At 29.5% G+C, this 18,504-nt stretch overlaps 1 protein-coding gene across 4 annotated transcripts in view; it reads right to left on the bottom strand.

Moving 5' to 3' along the window:
* Nucleotides 1-3,119: 3,119 nt before the first annotated feature.
* Nucleotides 3,120-18,504, bottom strand: part of LOC107448596 (gem-associated protein 2) — a 32,451-nt gene continuing 17,066 nt past the window's right edge. For 2 of the 4 annotated variants that reach the window (XR_015430780.1, XM_087155823.1), the window contains exons 3-5: nt 10,296-10,426; nt 9,151-9,262; nt 3,120-4,022 (exon numbers count right to left, since the gene is read on the bottom strand). The gene's annotated coding sequence lies outside the window, so the exon portion shown is untranslated. Of the gene's footprint in view, nt 4,023-9,150; nt 9,263-10,295; nt 10,427-13,695; nt 14,267-18,504 lie in introns of all 4 variants that reach the window. The other 2 variants (XM_087155825.1, XM_087155824.1) reach the window with 2 other exon arrangements.

Genomic DNA, 18,504 nt, shown 5'->3' with positions numbered 1-18,504 from the left:
GTGAAAAAAAGCTAATTTTAATTTCACGAAATTAAAGAGTTTTTTTTAATTATTACTGACAACTTGCGCCATTTTCATAATTAGCTAAAACAAACGATAAAATAGACTGACAAACGATTGACAAAGCAGCTAACAGTTATGAATAACTCTTGTAAACTCACAACAGTTATAAGACTAGCATATTTTCGCAAAGAAACGCTATTTCGCGCTATTACAGAGCCTTCGAACACACAGCTTTAACCAGTTAAACGTGCTTGACGAGTATACACGCTACACTTAACTTTCTAGCGGTGCGTATGATGTGTCTACTCGTCGTGTAAAAAAATAATAAAAAAAAAAAAAATAGCATTGAATATATATCAAAACTCGAAATTTCAAAAAAGAAAAAAAAAATTTAAATGGGCTAATATCAAGCACAAACTCCTCTGAAACCCTTTTGATAACAACATCAATAAAAAAATTATAGGTTTTTAAGAAAATAATATGAAATGAAAAAAAATTTCATCGCCGATAACAGGCTGCCTATTGGCAAAATGGTTGCGGTCTAATTTTTTTCTCTTTTATTCATAACTCAAGAAGAATTTATGGGATCTCTCTGGTCCCATATGTCAAAAATAAGCTCACCAACTTAATGCATAACAAAATTAAAAGTGAAAAAAAGAATTCTAAAAAAATTATCAAACAGCAGCAGTTGTCATAGCAACGCATGCAATGACGATGCATGATGCACTCTTCACTATTACTCTTGAACACAGTTGAAAAGTGCGATGACGTCCAAATAAAGTGCGCACGCCATCAAACCCAAAACAACAACCATTTTGCCAATGGGTAAAAAAAAAAAAAATTCAATAACAATATTATTTGGATGGTATCCTTTCCCTTGAATTATCAATAGAATTGCTTTGTATTTTATATTGCGGGAAGCAAGGGGGGACCAGAAACCAATAGTACACTCAAGCCGTGAATTGGTCGGCGAGCAATAATTTACGCAAACAATTGCGCTGAAATTGCGTAAACAATTAGAAGGGCAAATATATTCCTTTTTCTCTACAAGGAAGAGTCCAAGACATTCTGGAATTGAATAAAAGAAACAGAAGCATTCGATCTAAAATCTCTCTTTCTCGTTTTTGAAGCATCAGAAACAGGACTGAAAGTAAGACAGAAAAGAAAAACTCGTTGCAAAAACAATTCATTTATAGCTGGATTTTGCGATTAGTAAAAGAAATTATTACCATTTTTAAATATAAACTATTTATCTCTATTTACTTTATCTAGGGTGGGGAAAAAAAGTCTCATGTGTATGTTATAACAGCTGAAAAAAATCTTGGTGGAAAGTGTTACATAAAATTTGCAATAGGATAATTTGCCCTGCATTCAACGTGTATGCATGCAAAGATGCCAACTTGCTCTGGATAGTGGATAAGTATTTTCGAGTGGTAGTCTTTTAATGTATGATACTTGGTTTAGTAAATTCGATTTATTCATCATTACTTCCAAATAATTCAAAAGCTTATGTGATATGCCTTTGAAAAAGACCTAAAATTTGCCTAGAATCCAAAATTAACCTAAAATCTACAAATTTTAGTTGTGTTTTTATTATTATTTTACAATTTTGAGTTAAGACTTTTTTTTTTTTTTACCCATTTTGAGTTTAAGACTACCAATGTTTGACTCCGTAGCCTTGTAATTTTGAACCCAGATCTTTTACCAATCGAGCATGTTCAGGACCTTCATGAACAACTTCAGTCTCCAACAGGCATGGAACTCCATCCCACAAAATGACAAACAACATCTGTATGATACACTGACATCTGTATGACTGAAACTTGAATCAATTAAATATATTACTCAGACAAACGCATTGCCGAAATTTCATTACTCTACAATTTTTTCTTGGTGTTGGGATTTTTTTCCATCAGTTATATATACATACATAAATACATACACACACACATATATATATATATATTATATTGTATACATATGCCAACAATAACATAGCTGCCAACTTGCACGGCCAATGAGAAGTTTTTCATTATTGTAGCAACATTAACATTTTGTCATATTAAATCTTGAAGTTAAAAGTTTCAATAAGAAATTTTAAACTACCTTGACAAATCAATAATTTTAAAAAAATGTAAATAAAATCTATTTGTTGGCTAATTATGTTTATAGAAGTCTTAATAGTCTTGTTTTTAGAAAATTCATCCCAACTTAATTGTTGTTTTACTACCACTTTGTGAAATCTTTTTCAAGGACTATACAAGATGGCAGGTTGGAAAATTTTGAGTTGCGAATTTAAGTTTTTGACATGTAAAATCTACAATGTAGTTTTTATAGCTTTTTTCGGTAGTTATTGTAGTGAATTTCCAAAGTTTTAAAAATCTCAATATTTTTAATACAACAAAATTGTGAGGCAATGATTTCGAATTTTATTTATCACTTTTCAACTCTTTATTTGAGTCCATTTCATAAATCCAAGTGACTTTTCAATTGTGTTTTTGGAAGTTGAATGGTGTTGTTGGATTTCCACGTTTTTTTTTTCAATCTCGAACTTTACTACGATATTATAATAACTCGCGACTTTCGAATCGGGCAAATAGTAATCACTTTTGACATGCTTTTTTTTGTGACAATTTTATCGTACATCCAGCTGTTTTTATAAATCCATGTCATGTTTTTGCCAATACGTATTTCTATACGTAGTTTTGAAAATAAAGATATTTTTAATTTAATATGACACTCTTATCGCGCATTTAAATGTGCGCTTTATTTTTGCAAATTTCATCACAAATCTAAGATTTTTTTTGTGAAAATCCTGATATTTTTGTTGAAGCGTACTTTTAAATGCCTTATGGTAAAACAAACTCTTTTTGAGAACTATCAATTGCAAAAAACCTAGCACTTGAATAAAATACAATTTTTAAAGCATTAGAAGGATGATAATTATTTATTATCGATTTTTATAATTCATTATTAAAAACAATATTTAACTTATGTAAAATGTTATACAAATTTTTATTACAAATATCAAAATATCTCTTATTATACAGCTTCAGCCTGGTTAAAACTGAAAAAATTCCAGATATGAAATTTTTTGTTCATTGAACAAGATAAAGTCATATTTAAATCTTTAATTTCAGAAATAATTACAGTTTTCCCAATTGATCTATAAGGTTGGACTCCCGAAAAATGAGTTCGCTGATCAGAACTCAATGAATAAGCACTATTATCAAGGAACAAAATGACATCCCATAAAATGTTACACAAATTGATTACATGAATAAAAAAGACTGAGTATACAGAAAACATATATTACCTATAAATAGAACTTAAAGAACCTGTTTAACACTATCTTTTCCTGCATAATTAAATATTTCAGCACAACTCAACTTCTCACTTTCAGCTCTTGATATATCATAAAACAAACATTTTTGTATAATTATCAAATCTTCTTAACTTAGTTTATACAATAAACAATTATGTATGGAATTTACAAAGGAAAACACATCTTCACTATATAATTGAATAGAGTTGGGAACAAAGACTGTTTCAACATAGTTCTGTTTAATATAGTTCTTAGATAAATCAATTATAGAGATAAGTAGGTGTTTTAATACAAAGATATAATTTTATAGTTTTCTATGCTTAATTTAGCTAATTTTTGAATATTATCATTAATGGATGTTATTTCAAGAGAACTTTTAGAGCTTTCTTCAAATAAATATTCATCATTACTTGATGATTGAGAGCTCCCTACAGTACCTGACTTACTCATAAGAAATAAATCTGAAGATCTCATCGAGAAAGGTTTCCAACTTGGCATTTTATCCCAATGAAAAAATTCACTTATTAATGAATTTATTTTAAGCTTGACAGCAATTTTGACATTACGTTCTACACCTCATCTGACACATTCTACAAAGTTCTTGGGTCAACTGATTTTAACTTTCTTTCTTCTTGATTTTGATGAAATATATGATTATTCAACTGAAGAAGGCAGAACAGACCAAGTGACACCACTAAAAAAAAATGTTTAAAAAAATTAAAAAATAGAAAACAAACCCAAAGTTTTAATTTTTTAAGAATTATAATTTCAGTAATTTGTAACTAAATCAAAAGAATTTCAGACAAAAGAAGTTTTAAGTGAAGTTTTCTTAAACGTCAGACTTCCTATTCAATTAATTTTTGTGGATTTTGAAAATTCTGTTGCACTTTCAAAATTTATTGCAAATTTCCTTTAAAAGTGATAGAATATGAATTTTATACCCAAATAAATATTTCCTTCTGCTGTTTTACACTACCTTTGCAAACTAAGTACTAATCAGTGCATGTAGATATTTCCCCGGGGGTGGCTATGGGTTATACATTTCAAGTTGGTCCTCTTCTGTAATGTTTTTTTAGTTTCTTGTGGGCCGCTGCCCGGAAGTTGCCAAGACTTGGCGATTATTCTGTGATAGATCACGATACGGAAATCTCCCTCTATTTTTGTCAATACAATTAATTTTTATAATATATGGTTTTAAAAAAGCATAGACTTGTATTGATGTAAAATAGGAAATGTTTTGTACTTTCATTGCTTGAATTCTAAAGTACAAGCATCTTTTTTTATAGGAGGTTGTAAGCATGCAGTTTCACTAATTACCTGGGTGCACAAGTGGAGTGAGGAGCTGTCTCCTACTTCAGTCAAATCTTACTGGAAAAAAGCAAAGCTGTGTGAAGTGGGCACAAAGCTTAAATTTGCTAAAGCTAGGGATATCCCTCTTCCAAAATTAGACAGAGATGATACAACCAATGATGGGTCCTTTTTACAAGCCATATTGAGTCATAGTAAAATGCTGGGTAGGGAGGACACTGCTATCACCAAATACTTCTGAGAAGAGAGAACAGTTGACAAGTTATCCCTGCATTTTCTATCAAGGGATTTTTTTATTGCTAACCCTGATGAATTTCTAAGCTATTGTAGCTTAATGATGAATAACTCAGCCTGTAGGGAAGCTGAACTTAGTACTGCAGAACAGGCAAAAAATCCTTTATGGTTTGAACTGCGTCATGCAAGAATCACTGCTTCTAAGATACATGAAGCAAGTCATTGTAATATCCTTGATCGATCATTGCAGGAATCGATTTTGGGTGCCCATAAGATGAGGGACACTAAAGCCATGGCGAAAGGCTGAATATTAGAGAGTTTAGTAAGAAAAGTTGTGGAAAAGGAAAGTAATATAAAGTTTAAAAAGTGTGAACTGAAATTGTCGTCAAAAATTCCTGTTCTTGGTACATCTGTGGATGGTCTAAGTGAAGGATATGTCCTTGAAATAAAATGTCCTTTCTCAGAAAAGGCTATGAAAATCTACAATGCCAATGGCATAATAAAACCAAAACATGCAGCCCAGATACAAATGTTTATGTATGGCAAAAAAAAAGGTTTGTTTTGCGTGGCGCATGTGAATTTTGAAACATCAAAAGATGCAGGCATCATTAAGGTGGAATATGATTCGAACTTTATAGAAAGACTTATTCCTGACAGTGTGAAATTTTGGAAAGAAGCGATCTATCCGACTTTAAAGAAACGTCTTTTGTAAATATTGTTTTGAGACAGTTGTTGCTTTTTTTATGCAACATATTTTAAATATGCATGTAATGTTCGCATATTCAGTTATGTTAATAAAAGAAAATCAATTTTGTACAATATTTTTATAAACTAGCAAATATGTGTTATAAGAATAAAAAAATTTAAACATATTGAAATACTAATGATTTATAAAACTAAATTTAAATTCCCACTAATTAAAGAATTCAAACTAATAAATGAATTGACATACAAAATTATTTGTGTTATAACACATTTTTACTGTAAAAATTGTGTAGCAATTTTTCTTTTTTTTAAAATTTGTTTAATTAGACCAAGTTTTTTCCAGAGCTACCTAAATTTACACTGAATCTCATTCTTATAAATAAACATAGTATGCATTCCTGTCGTGGAGTCCAATTATAAAAGTTGGTACTTTTATCTTTTGCCGTTGTAAGTGATGGTCACCGAACTAAGTTGCTAAGTTTTAATATTTTTTTGTAATTTCTTTTCTTATGCTATGTTTTATTTACCATGTTTTCTATGAGTTTTTGTTCATTACTGCAGCATGGAGCCCCAAATCTATAACACTATTGGCATTCTCAATCTTGGAATTTTTTGGATTCTCGGTATGAACTTAAAAAAACAACATATGCTATAAAAAAAGGTATAAGTTATCAATAAATTAAAATAAATATGAAATTTATTATTGAACCATTTTTTATTCTTTTAACTAGTTTCAAATTTTTTCATCAGTTTTAGTTTTTTAAAATTATTTATAATTAGCAGGTAAAAGGTTATGGAATTTGGGTTCTATATTATACAGGGTTATTCATAATTCCCTCCGGGCACGAACTGGACTATCGCATTGCGGTATGCCGTGTAACCAAGGGTTCACACATAGAACACCTGTAATGTATGTAAGTAAAACTTGAATAGTTTCTGAATAATTTCATATGTTTCTTTTTTTCATATTCGTCGTCTTTTTTTTACTATAACGTTTTGAAACCCCGGAGGGAATTATGAATAACCCTATATAATTCTAATTTTTTTAAGAGGGTCGATTGTGACTTAAATAAGTTCTGTATATTACATTTTCAAAATTAAATGAGAATTAAACATCAGACCTAAATCATATTTTTAATGAAATTATCTTGCATGTTTACTAAGCCGCACACAGTTATCACTATATCATCCAATTTTTGATGTGACTTTTGTCCACACAACTGTGAGGTGTTACCATTTTAAAATCTTCAATTAACCTTTCAACCAAATAATACCAATTAGCTTTCAACATGAATTTTCAATGGAGCTATCTGCTTTGATTGTTTAACTCCACTCTTGGTATTGCATTTTGATGCAAACACTGATGTCTAACTAATCTGCATGATTTTTCTTCCAAAACTTTTGCTACATCTTTGAAGCCTCTGTCAGCCATAATTAAGTCACCAGCAGTTAAGTGATCCAGGTATCCTGATCACTTGTCTTGCATGCACGATACTAAATATTTAATTGTATCACAATTATAGAAGTTTGACCACGTCATGGACTGATGGGCCGAATTGCTCGGTGTTTCAATTTCTAAGCAGTCTAATATTGAAACAACTTTACTATATCTTGCTCTGAAAGGAATAGGCAGTTTTTTATACATTTGTTTTTTAGTAGGCCATATAATTAAATTTTTCAAATTTTTTGCTATGGGAAAGATTTTTCGTAAATCCTGCAAATTTGTGTTTCACTCAGTCCAAAATCATCTCCTAAAATTGAAAAAGAGTCATTGAGTCTGATTTTCTTTAATACTATGAAAATCTCGAGAACACAATTTAGTTTTGTCTGACAGCACTCGAACTAAGAAAAATCTCTCTTTAGGAACACCTAAATATTTCTTCGGTCTTTTTTCAATCTTTAACATAGTTATTTTCAAACAGTCTTCGTTGAATATTTTGTGTTCAATTTTTTCATCTGTGCTGTCATCTGTACTTTCACTTGGCGTGCTGAGGCTCCATTCATATTCTGACGAATTACTTTCATCATCATTTTCTTGAACAACTTCAATATATGCATCTTCTTTTTTCTCTTTAAATAAAGGAGAGGTTGCTCTTGTTGTTGTAAGCTGTTTGATAGGTGACTAAGCCACTGTTGAAGTTGAAATAGGAATGGTACCTACTCTTTTGCTTATATGCCTTGTTACAACATTAGCTTGACAACCTTTGCTGTGTCCTGCTAAGCTCACTTGTTCATTCACTTGTAAAGGGGAGCTATGACAACTGATATTGTCGAAGTGACTGGTTTTGTCACTTGTCATGTTGAGAGAACCTTTGTAATTTTGAATTGAATTGACGATTAGATCTTTACGTCTATGTTTAGCAACATATGTGCACTCCTTAGAGACAGCTGGCTTTTGACACGAAAAAGCATGTGGTACAACACCAGACTTTAATTTCTTATGCTTCACATTGTTGGTAATCTTGTATTGCATATAATTTTCCATGTCCTCTTCCAGCCAAAAAGAAAATCACTCAGTAAATTCATAATGTATTAAATTTTTTTCTTTTAAATGAAATAAAAAAAATTTCAAAATTTAAATATTTCTATGTCTTAGCTGGGATCAAGCCATTAGGTGAAAAATATTTTATTTTATTTGGAAATTTTTATTTTATTTATTACAGCAAATAATTTGAATTTATTCAGAATCAAACTGAGCATGAAAGTTACATTTTAAAATTTAATGCTAAACTATGTTTGCACAATGCATTTTGCAAAATATAAATTTTTAAAAAATTTTTTTTTCTTTTATGTTTATATCATATATATATAGTTTAAATGTATATGTAGTGTATAGCAGTTGCATCCTCCCCCTTGAGAAAATTTTTGTGGACAACATTCAGCATAATGAAATAAAATTGAGGAATGAAAAAATAAATGTTGAAACTACTTTTTTTGAATAACTTTTGAAGTAAATTCATTTTTCTTTATTTATACTGGTTCATTTTTACTTAAATTTTTCTATATATAAAAGTCTGAACTGTTTTGAAAGTTTTCATTTAATGAGTTGATCCCAATTAGAGAGAATGGAATGAATGGTATATGACCAGGAGTTATAAATTTTTAGATAAATAAAATTTTTAAAAAAATTCTTTTTTTATTATTAACTTCCAAAATATTTTCTTGATTTTTTTTTCTTTTTTGAAGAAATTTAAATAATGCTAAACCCCTATCATTCTATATTTCAACTTTTATAATTTTTTTCCTCTAGATAAAATTAATTAATTATTTTTCAACTCAAAAATTTTGATTTCAATAAAGTGAAAAGCAAGAAGACTACAGATATTTTGAATAAAGAAATTAAAGCAGAAGAAAAAATATAGATCAGTAATTAAAAAGAAAATATAGAATAAATAAAAAACCTGTACACCACTGTTCCCTAAGAATGAAATCCTTTCATTTTAAAGAATAAAAAAAAAGTGATCTGAACAGCATTTCATAAACATTTCAATTCAGTATAATAAATTATTCATCCAGAGAAGCTTATCAATCAGAAAAAAAATCTTATAGAATTAAATAATAATTAAGTAACTTACTGTAAAATGGTCTTCGCAACAGTATAATGCAATAGTTGCAGACAATTTGTGATTTTTCTTATTGCGTTTGATGGCTTTGCACTAAACTTGTCTTTTTTCTCCTTTTGGTACACTAAAAAAGAATTTATTTGGCATGTTTAATGTAGAACTATTGCAACAACATGGCACAATGCAACACTTGTAGTTTTTGCTTGGAGCCATTTTTAAGAATTTATACTCGGCGCAGCACATGCTTCCGCTGTTTCGAAACATGATGGGAGTCGTGATTGTACTATATTGTGACGTCATCAGAGCAGATGGGAAACCTAGCAGCGATTCAGGGGGCGGGGCTAATCGAGTGATTTTAACTATAAATAACAAAATAACTAGTTATCGCACTGGTCTGAAATTGGTGTCTATCTTTATAAAATGGCATGATGTTTAATTTCAAAACACAAAAAAAAGCATGCAGGTTCCTCATTGTGAATAATCAACCCCATAGGTTCTCATGACTTACAGGTATGCATTGCTTTTTTTTCTGTGAATCATGGGAGATTTACTCTCAAGGAGATATTAACCCCGTTTCCTATCAAGTGATAGATAGGTGTTAGGGAATATAAACCTAATAATTGAAACCGACTGAGGACTAAAAGCTCCTATTCAGTATCATATGTCTAACTTGAATATCTGTGCTAATAAGAAAATTATATTCATTTATCTGTAGTTTTATTTAGAATTAAATATTTATATCAAACTTTTTTATGTATTCTTTAATATAGAAAAAATATTTTTTAAATAAATATCCTTGTAGATAGTTATTGCAGATTACTTAACTATATCTATATCTTTTAAAATAATCTAAAAATAATTTACGGTGTGAAATTTCATTATTAGGGTATCCTTCCCGTAAACGGAAAACTCTCATTGGACAATTATTTTGGTCTCAAGAATGTCCGCTTAACCGACGTTTCACTGCATATATAATTTTAAAATTTGCAAAAAATTTGCAGCTCTTTCCTTTTTCTCCCCTATCCATTAGAAACCCAGTTTACAATTGGTTAATCTTTTCATTTGCACAATAGTATAAATTGCATACTTATAAGATAGAAACTTAATATTTTTATAACTTAATAGTCTGTCATTTTTTTTCAAATCATAAAACTTACTTCTTTCTTCCATTCACAATGATGCACATTCTTTTTACAGCATAATCTCAGTCATCAATTTTGTTTTTTGCTTCCAAAACTCCAAATCTGCCTCTTCCCAAAATTGTTTAAAATGAAATTCTTCGTTGAACCTAAGACAAAATAAACATATGATGTAATCACAATCCTCTCAAAATAAACACTTACAGTTATATGTGTTTAAGTCAATAAGCTTACTGTAACATTTCATTATTTAAAATATTATTAATTATAGTAAACTTATAAAAAACAAGAAGCTAAACCGCAGCTCAAATTAAATAAAGCAAACCTCAGATCTAATTAAATTTTAAGTATGAACTTAGAAAAAAATAATCAGTCTCCAGTTCAAAAATTATAAAAAATATAAAAAAACTATTTCAAGGATGCCAACCTAAATGATGAAGTCATGAATGAAGTCAAAAAGCTTTTCTTCACTTGCAATATTAAAATTTTAAATAAAAGATTCAGTCGACATTTTATGAGGTACATAAAATTTTCCAGAAACATTAAAATCCAATATGAATTATTTAATTGATATTCTACGAAATATATAAAAAATTTTTGCTTTGAAATTAAATCTTTATATGAATCATTCAATAATTATTGTACAAGCTATGTTTTCAACAAACAAAAATATTGAAATATTGTATTAAAAAATAATAAAATATAGCAACAAAATATTTATTAAAATTTTTAAAGTTCCAAGAATATAAAAATTTCGAAACTTTTTTTTAAAAGAAATAAAAAACCTCATTATTTACAAAATTAAAAACTGTTCACACCCCTCCTATTCTAGTAGGGGTTAGACAAGTGGCAACCCTAAGGTTTGGAAAATTTTCCCCATACCTTTATCTGCAAAGTTATAAAAATATAGATAAGCAACTGTATATCAGCTAATTTTCATTATTAATTTTACCATAGATAGCCAATTCATTGCATGAATGTCACAATGTGACATAGAATTTTACTGTAGCACACAAGGGTTAATTGAAAAATTTAGAAAATAATGTGGTTTTCAGGAACTTTGTAAAAATAGTAAAAACTCTACTATAGGTAAGGCTGCAGGTCTGTCACGGCGCGAATTTCCGTGAAATTGTCATCTTTTTTCCTAAAATCTGCAAATTTCTCAATATGTCTTGACTTTCGTTATTTTTATTAAACAGAATTTTTATTTTCCTGAACCTTAAATTGAACAAGTAAAATTGATTAGATATTTAGGGCAGTGAATCAATAGCAAAATGACATGAAAATAGTTCAGAGATAAGAGATAATCACAATCTTGTCAAGTAAGGAGGTCTTTCTACACTAAGGGAGGGTAATTACCTTCCTGAAGTCAGTAAGAGTACAAAAGAAATTGGAATCACAAAAGAAGGAAAATGTTATAAATCAAATCTTAGACAGAAAAATTGTTATGCATGCTATTGCACTGGGCAATGAAATTTCTACTGCCTTTCTACATATCCAGTTAATTTTTCCTAGGCGTCTTCTTGTGATTTCTTAAATATGGATCAGTTTCTTAGATGAAGGGGGGGGGAGATTAGCAGTTAGTAGGGACTTGTAACTAGTAGTTTGAATGTAGAATGTTTGAGTTTTCACAGCAATTACTTCTTTCAAAGCAACGGTTAAGAATTGCACGTTGGTGAAGGAAAATTGATTGAGTTTTGGAAATCAAAGACCGAACGCTCCAAAATTGGCAATTCGAAGTTTGTCGGTGCCTAAAAACAGTGTTGACGCAGAAAGATCGTTTTCTAAGTATAAAAATGTATTAAGTGATGAAAGACGAAGCATAAATGAGAATAATATGACTATTATGTACAATACTTAGTACCAAAAATTCTGTTCATTTAAATAAAAATATTAATATTGCTTGAAATTCAAAGAAATACTTTTGTTGTGTATTGTTGAGCTTTTTTTATTATTTGCGCAATTTCTGTCTTTTGCATCAGTTATATAATAAATTCCTTTATGTTTAAAATTTGTGTAATTTTCAAAATTTCCCGCGAATTTGGGGTCTTTTTTCCAGCGACAAACTTGCAGCCCTAACTATAGGTTACTGAAGTGTTTCCCAAAGTGTGGTATGCGTATCCCCAGGGGTACGGGAACAGTTTAGCAGGGGTACGCATTCTTATGTGAAATATTTTGTAACAAACGAAATTTTCAAAAAATTTTATTAAAAAACAAAGCTAGCCATGAAAATTTACTGTTACATATTTTTCTATTGGCTATTTTTTGCTGAGTTAACAGTTAATAATTAGTTTTGTCAACAGTCAGTTGTGATTTTTAACTTTTGAGCAATTTTTTTTATAGAAAAAAATACATTCACTTTTTTATTAGTGGTACATAGTGTTATGAAAAGTTTAGAAAGGGTACACAAAAATCCTAAGTTTGGGAAACACTGGGTTACTGAATATAACAGCAAAGAAGGCTGAACTCCGTGACACCAGAGCAACAATGCAGTTAAACAGTCTGGGCTTGGACATGGGACACACACAATGGTTTGAGTTGAGTCTTTATTATGAACATAATTGAATCAAAATATTGTTCAAAGGTAACTGATATGCACATAAAACAAAAAACTTTGTAAGAGTAATCAAGAAACAATCTCAGTAAAAATAATCTGGGATACAAAATGCAAGCTATAAAGCTAAACTAAGTAATGGCTATTCAATGATTTTTTTAGAACTAATTTTTCAAGTAATTTATTTTTATTTTCCACATAATTAAACTGAGGGAGCCTTTAAAAATGTATATTAACAATTAAACTTAAGTTTTAGTATTGTTTTATTTATTATATTATTTGTAAATCTTCATTACTTAGATTCAGATTAAAAAAATGCCCTTTGTGCAAAAATTATATTTTTGCTTATAAATATAAGCATATTGGGTCGCCCAGAAAGTACACGCCAACTTTTGATATGCAGAGCTAGCAAAAATCCGCCAAAATAATCGAGTTGAAGCAAACTAACTATTCATCAAAGCAATTTGAAGCTTTCCAAATTTGGATTGTATTCCTCTAGCAGGTATCAAATTTTTAATGTGTATATATGATTAGTATTAATGCAGATGGGTCTGAAAAATATCACTCTTTTATCATTGTCAAGTTGAAAAACCTCTCTGTTTCAAAAATATAAAGCGGCTTCCCGGTGAGTACTTTAACAATAGAGCAACATGAATACTGACTAAAATTTTCTTACACATTCTTCATGCATTTGAGAAGAAAATGGGAAAAGAAAAGTTCTCTCATCTGCAAGATCTCCCCACTTTTTCTCTTATAAAAGTAATGTTTTTTCTTACACACTCTATGATTAAGCTACAGTTTTGGGATTTAAGTATAACCCATTCCTTAAAAGAACAGTACTATAAAACTTTGATTTGTCCATACTTTTTCAAACTAGCAGGGGCTAATCAGCTGCAGTCCATGTAAAAATTTCAATTCTTGAAGTAATGAATATGGTATGGGCATGGAGAAGTATTGGAGATTCTAGCATAAGGATCTCTTCAAAAAAGCTTAATTTCTATTTTTCTGATAAAAATGAATATAGCAATCAAATCAACAAAATTGAAGAGGATTTGCATGTCAATTTTAGAGTGATGACGAATGAAAAATTTTATCTGATGAGCTTCTTTCTCCTTACGGAATTGTAAATGTTGAGGATAATTTAGTAACAATATAATTAAGAGATGTTGAAGACATTACTAAAAGAAATGGCTGATGATGTAAATTATGATAATGGCGAAGATGATGAAAAAGTCCTCCAAATCATATGCAGTGAAACCTTCTGTTATGGACACTCCTGCAAAACGTGAATATTTTTTATTCCAAAGGAATCTTCCATGAATACACTATTATGCATATTCTCCGCAATTTGGATACTCCCGTAACCGGACGCAGACAGTCATTTTTGTCCTCTGAAATGTTATTTTCTATCTCTTCAAACCGGACACAACTTTTTCTAAATTTGAAGAAAAAAGATTTTATAAGTCTGCTTTAAATTACAAAAATAAATAAATAAATAAATAAAATAAAAAATCTATGCAGCTTTTCACCATTTTTAAAGCATGTAAATTTTTCACATTATCCATAACTAAAAATATTGTTAAGCTATTTCACTGCAAAAGAATCAATCTTTCTCCTGTCACCTTGCCTTATCTTTGCAAAGAAAGGAGAGACAATGATACTGCACTTGTGAAATAATTCCCACATGGGCATGTTTTGATCTTTTCATCTAGACAACACAGGTAATGCAACCCCTTAAGTTAAAATGACACCTTAAATGCTCTCAATGCTTCTTCCCCACTAAAAATTTCTTTCATTTTCTTATCAGTTTGTAGACTGTATTTAACACAGCTTGGGTAAAAATAAAATAAAAGAGAACAGAGGTATAGTCTTTGAGGTGTTGCTTTGAGCATTGCTTTTTTTCTTCTATGGATCATGGGAGGTTTTGTTTAAATTGGTATTAGCCACATATCCTATCAAGTGACAGGTAGGTGTTAAGGGATGTAAACCTAATAATTGAAACTGACTGAAGACTAAAAGCTCCTATTCGGTATCATATGTCTAACTTGAATATCTGTGCTAATAGGAAAATTATATTCATTTATCTGTAGCTACATCTAGAATTATGCATTTATATCAAACTTTTTTATATATTCCTTTTCATTAAAGAAATATTTTTTTAAAGTTTAAATAACTATCATCATCATCAATGGCTCGACAGCCCAGGGTGGGCTTTGGCCTTCTCAAGAAGTTTTTCCAGGCTAACCTTTTTTTTGTTAGTGTTTCCCAATTTTCAGTTTTTAAGACCAAAAAGGTCTTTCTCTAGGCAATCTATCCATCTCAAATTTGGCCTGCCTCTTTTTCGTGCGCCAACTGGTCTGGCATTGAAAACTCTTTTTGTGGTACAGTCTTCGTCCATTCTAATAACGTGGCCTGCCCATTTTATTCTTTGTTGTTTCATAAAGTTAATAATGTCAGGTTCATTATATGAGTGATAAAGCTCTAGATTTGATCTTCTAAGCCACACACCATTTTTAAAAATTCCTCCTAAAGTACTTCTCAAGACCTTTCTCTCAAATGTACCCAACATAACCTCATCCGTACAAGATATGGTCCAGGTTTCACAAGCATATGTTAAAATTGATCTTATAAGAGATGTATATAATAAAACTTCTGTTTTTCTATGAATTACATTAGATTTTATGTATTTTCGAATTCCATTAAAACAGTTATTGGCTTAGTAATTCTTAGTATTTCCATTGTGGTATTGTTTCTGTTGTTGATTACAGAACCCAAGTAAACAAAATTGTCAACAACCTCAAATTTATATTCTTCAATTTCTAAATGGGTGTTATTGAAGTTTGTTTTAGTACAGGGCAAATATTTAGTTTTGCTCTCGTTTATTCTCAGGCCCATCTTAAGAGGCGCTTTCTCTGAAGAAATAGAAGCCTGTCTTAGTGCTATAGGTGTTCTAGCAATAATGTCTATGTCATCAGCAAAGGCCAACAATTGCACAGATTTATTAAAAATATTTCCCCTGATGTTAATGTTGGAATCTCTTATTACTTTTTCTAATACTAATTTGAAGAGTAGGCATGCCAATGCATCCCCCTGTCACACACCATTATTTATTACCATTGGGTTTGATAGATTATTCTGTATTTTTACCATAGTTTTGGTTTCATTTAGTGTCAGGCATATCAGCCTAGATAACTTTCTAGACACTTTAAACTCGCTCAAAGCTGCAATGAGGGCTTTTCCATTGATGCCATCTTAGGCAGCTTTAAAATCAATGAAAATATGGTGTGTATCGATTCCATATTCTTTAGTCTTCTCCAGAATCTGCCGAATGTTTAATATTTGCTCAGTGGTGGATCTTCCTTTCCTAAATCCACCTTGATAGTCTCCAACCAGTTTTTCCGCAAATAGAGAGTCTGCTGTATAAAATATTTGAAAATACTTCATAGCTTGTACAAAGCAAGCTAATACCTCTATTTTAAATAACCATCCTTGTAGATAATTATTGAAGATTATTAAATTATTTCCTACATCTTTGAAAATATTCTAAAAACAATTTGCTGTGTTAAACTTCGATATTATGGTACCCTTCCCGTAAACGGTAAACTCTCATATACGGACAATTTCTTCTGTCCAAAGAATGTCCGCTTAACAGAGGTTTCATGAAAGCGATAGAAACTTTAGGCACAATTTGCAGTTTAATTCAGCTACTAAAACTATCTCTTCTTAATTACATGAACTTGAAAAAACTGTGTTTGAAATTCATCAGCGAAAGCAAAAAAAAACATGTATTATGGATAATTTTGTACGAAATTTTTTTTTATTAGGTATATTACTATGTTTTTCTTTGTGCAGCTAGAGTAAATATCAAAATATTAACATTATAAATATTATTTATAATTATTAACATTATAAGTATTAACATTTAATCCTTAGAACCATTTTTATTCATGTTCTAATTGCAATTTATGTTACATTTAGAAATTTTGAATAGGCTTTTCATTTATTTGCCCCTTTTACTTATGCACTTTTTTCTGTTGGTCCTTTAGGCCAGTACATAAGTGAGAGTTCACCATACTTATTTTTAATAATACATTTACTGTTTAAAAAAATTTGAAAGTGTTGCTAAGTACTTGACACTGATGTCCAGTGCTTAGGTCTCAGCTCTGAAGATAATTCTTATTTATAGTACTAAGATAGTTGTCTGTCATTTAATTTTTTCATGCATTTTTTGTTATTTTCAACATTACAGAATAAAGAGGTTTCTCATTTTAGTGGAAACAGTATTGCTGTTCAAATATTGAAAGCTCTTATTTTGCAGGGAAATATTTATGAACAAAATGAAGCATAATTAAATTGAAACTAAAAATAATTATATTACATCATATTAATAGCAAAAAACAAAAAATTCAAAAGGAGACATACTTTATAATTAATACACCAGAAGAGAAATGCTAACATCATAGCAATCACAATAACCATCATTAAAATTATAATTTAAGCTTAAAGAAATATAAAATAAAAAATGATATAACCAGGACTGTCTTAATTGCATGCAGGACATGGACACATAAAAGTTTTAGGCCCCTATAACATGTCATGCTGATTAGAATTGAACTAAAAAACTTCACATACATAAAATAAAGCATTTTTAAGATAAGCAATATTTTAAACAAATTTAAACACATTTTGAAACAACCCCCAAAACTCAATGCTAATAAAATAAAGCATTATTAAACCATGCATATTAAAAAAAAAAAAATTAAGATTAATTGCAATTTGCAAATAATAAAATAGTTTCAAAACCAAGAAGCTAATTAAAATAATTAAATTAAAAAAACATAAAGGTATAACAAAAAGGAACAAAAGGTATAAATTATTTTGTCAAACCTAGTAATTATTAAAACATCTTTCAATGCAGATTAGACATAACCAGATTTAAAGTTACTGTCTCATAGTACTGTGTAATTCTAAACTCTTTCAGCTATTACTTTATTTAACTAATTTTAAATACTAAACAGAGTAAGTGATGGTCAAGCGTTTTTAGAGGCATTGACTAAACATAAAACTTGCTTACATTTATTTTAAATGCCTAGATATTTTTCAGGAACACTGTGATTTCTAAACATTTTAAAATTAAATATTTATTTTTATATAAAGTGATACATTTTCACTTCAGTAGTTAAACTCAAGATAGTGTGAAAAATTAATTTTTCTAAATTAAAGAATATGATACAAAACAACTACTGTTCAAAAGATTTAAAAAAAAACGTTTGGTTTAAATCATGTTGGTTTAAACCTGGCTGCCTTAACTCATGCTGGCTGGTTTAAACCAACATGATTTAAACCAGCCAGATCAACCTTGCATTGAAATAATATATTTAGTCATAAGACATGAAATAATTTTTTAGCTCAATATTTCTCTGATTTCTTAATACTGAACTTATATAAAATAATTATTGTATGACACTAACATTAAAATGACAACACTAACTGAGGGATATCAAAATTTTTTTCTGTAACTAAAAAGGCACTGTGATGCCACAATTGGCATTACATATTTCCTAGCTTTTAAAATTTCTTTCATTACTTAAACTTTATTTTTAATCAGTATTAATCGAATTATATTTAAATTAAATCAATTAATTAATTTTTATTAAATGCAGGGTTCATACA

The sequence above is a fragment of the Parasteatoda tepidariorum genome, chromosome 12, assembly GCF_982258835.1.
Source record: "Parasteatoda tepidariorum strain Cologne lab strain chromosome 12, Ptep-v5.0, whole genome shotgun sequence".
Classification (NCBI taxonomy): Eukaryota; Metazoa; Arthropoda; class Arachnida; order Araneae; family Theridiidae; genus Parasteatoda; species Parasteatoda tepidariorum.
The sequence above is the reverse complement of the archived record's forward strand: the minus strand, read 5'-3'. Positions and strand labels throughout refer to the sequence as shown.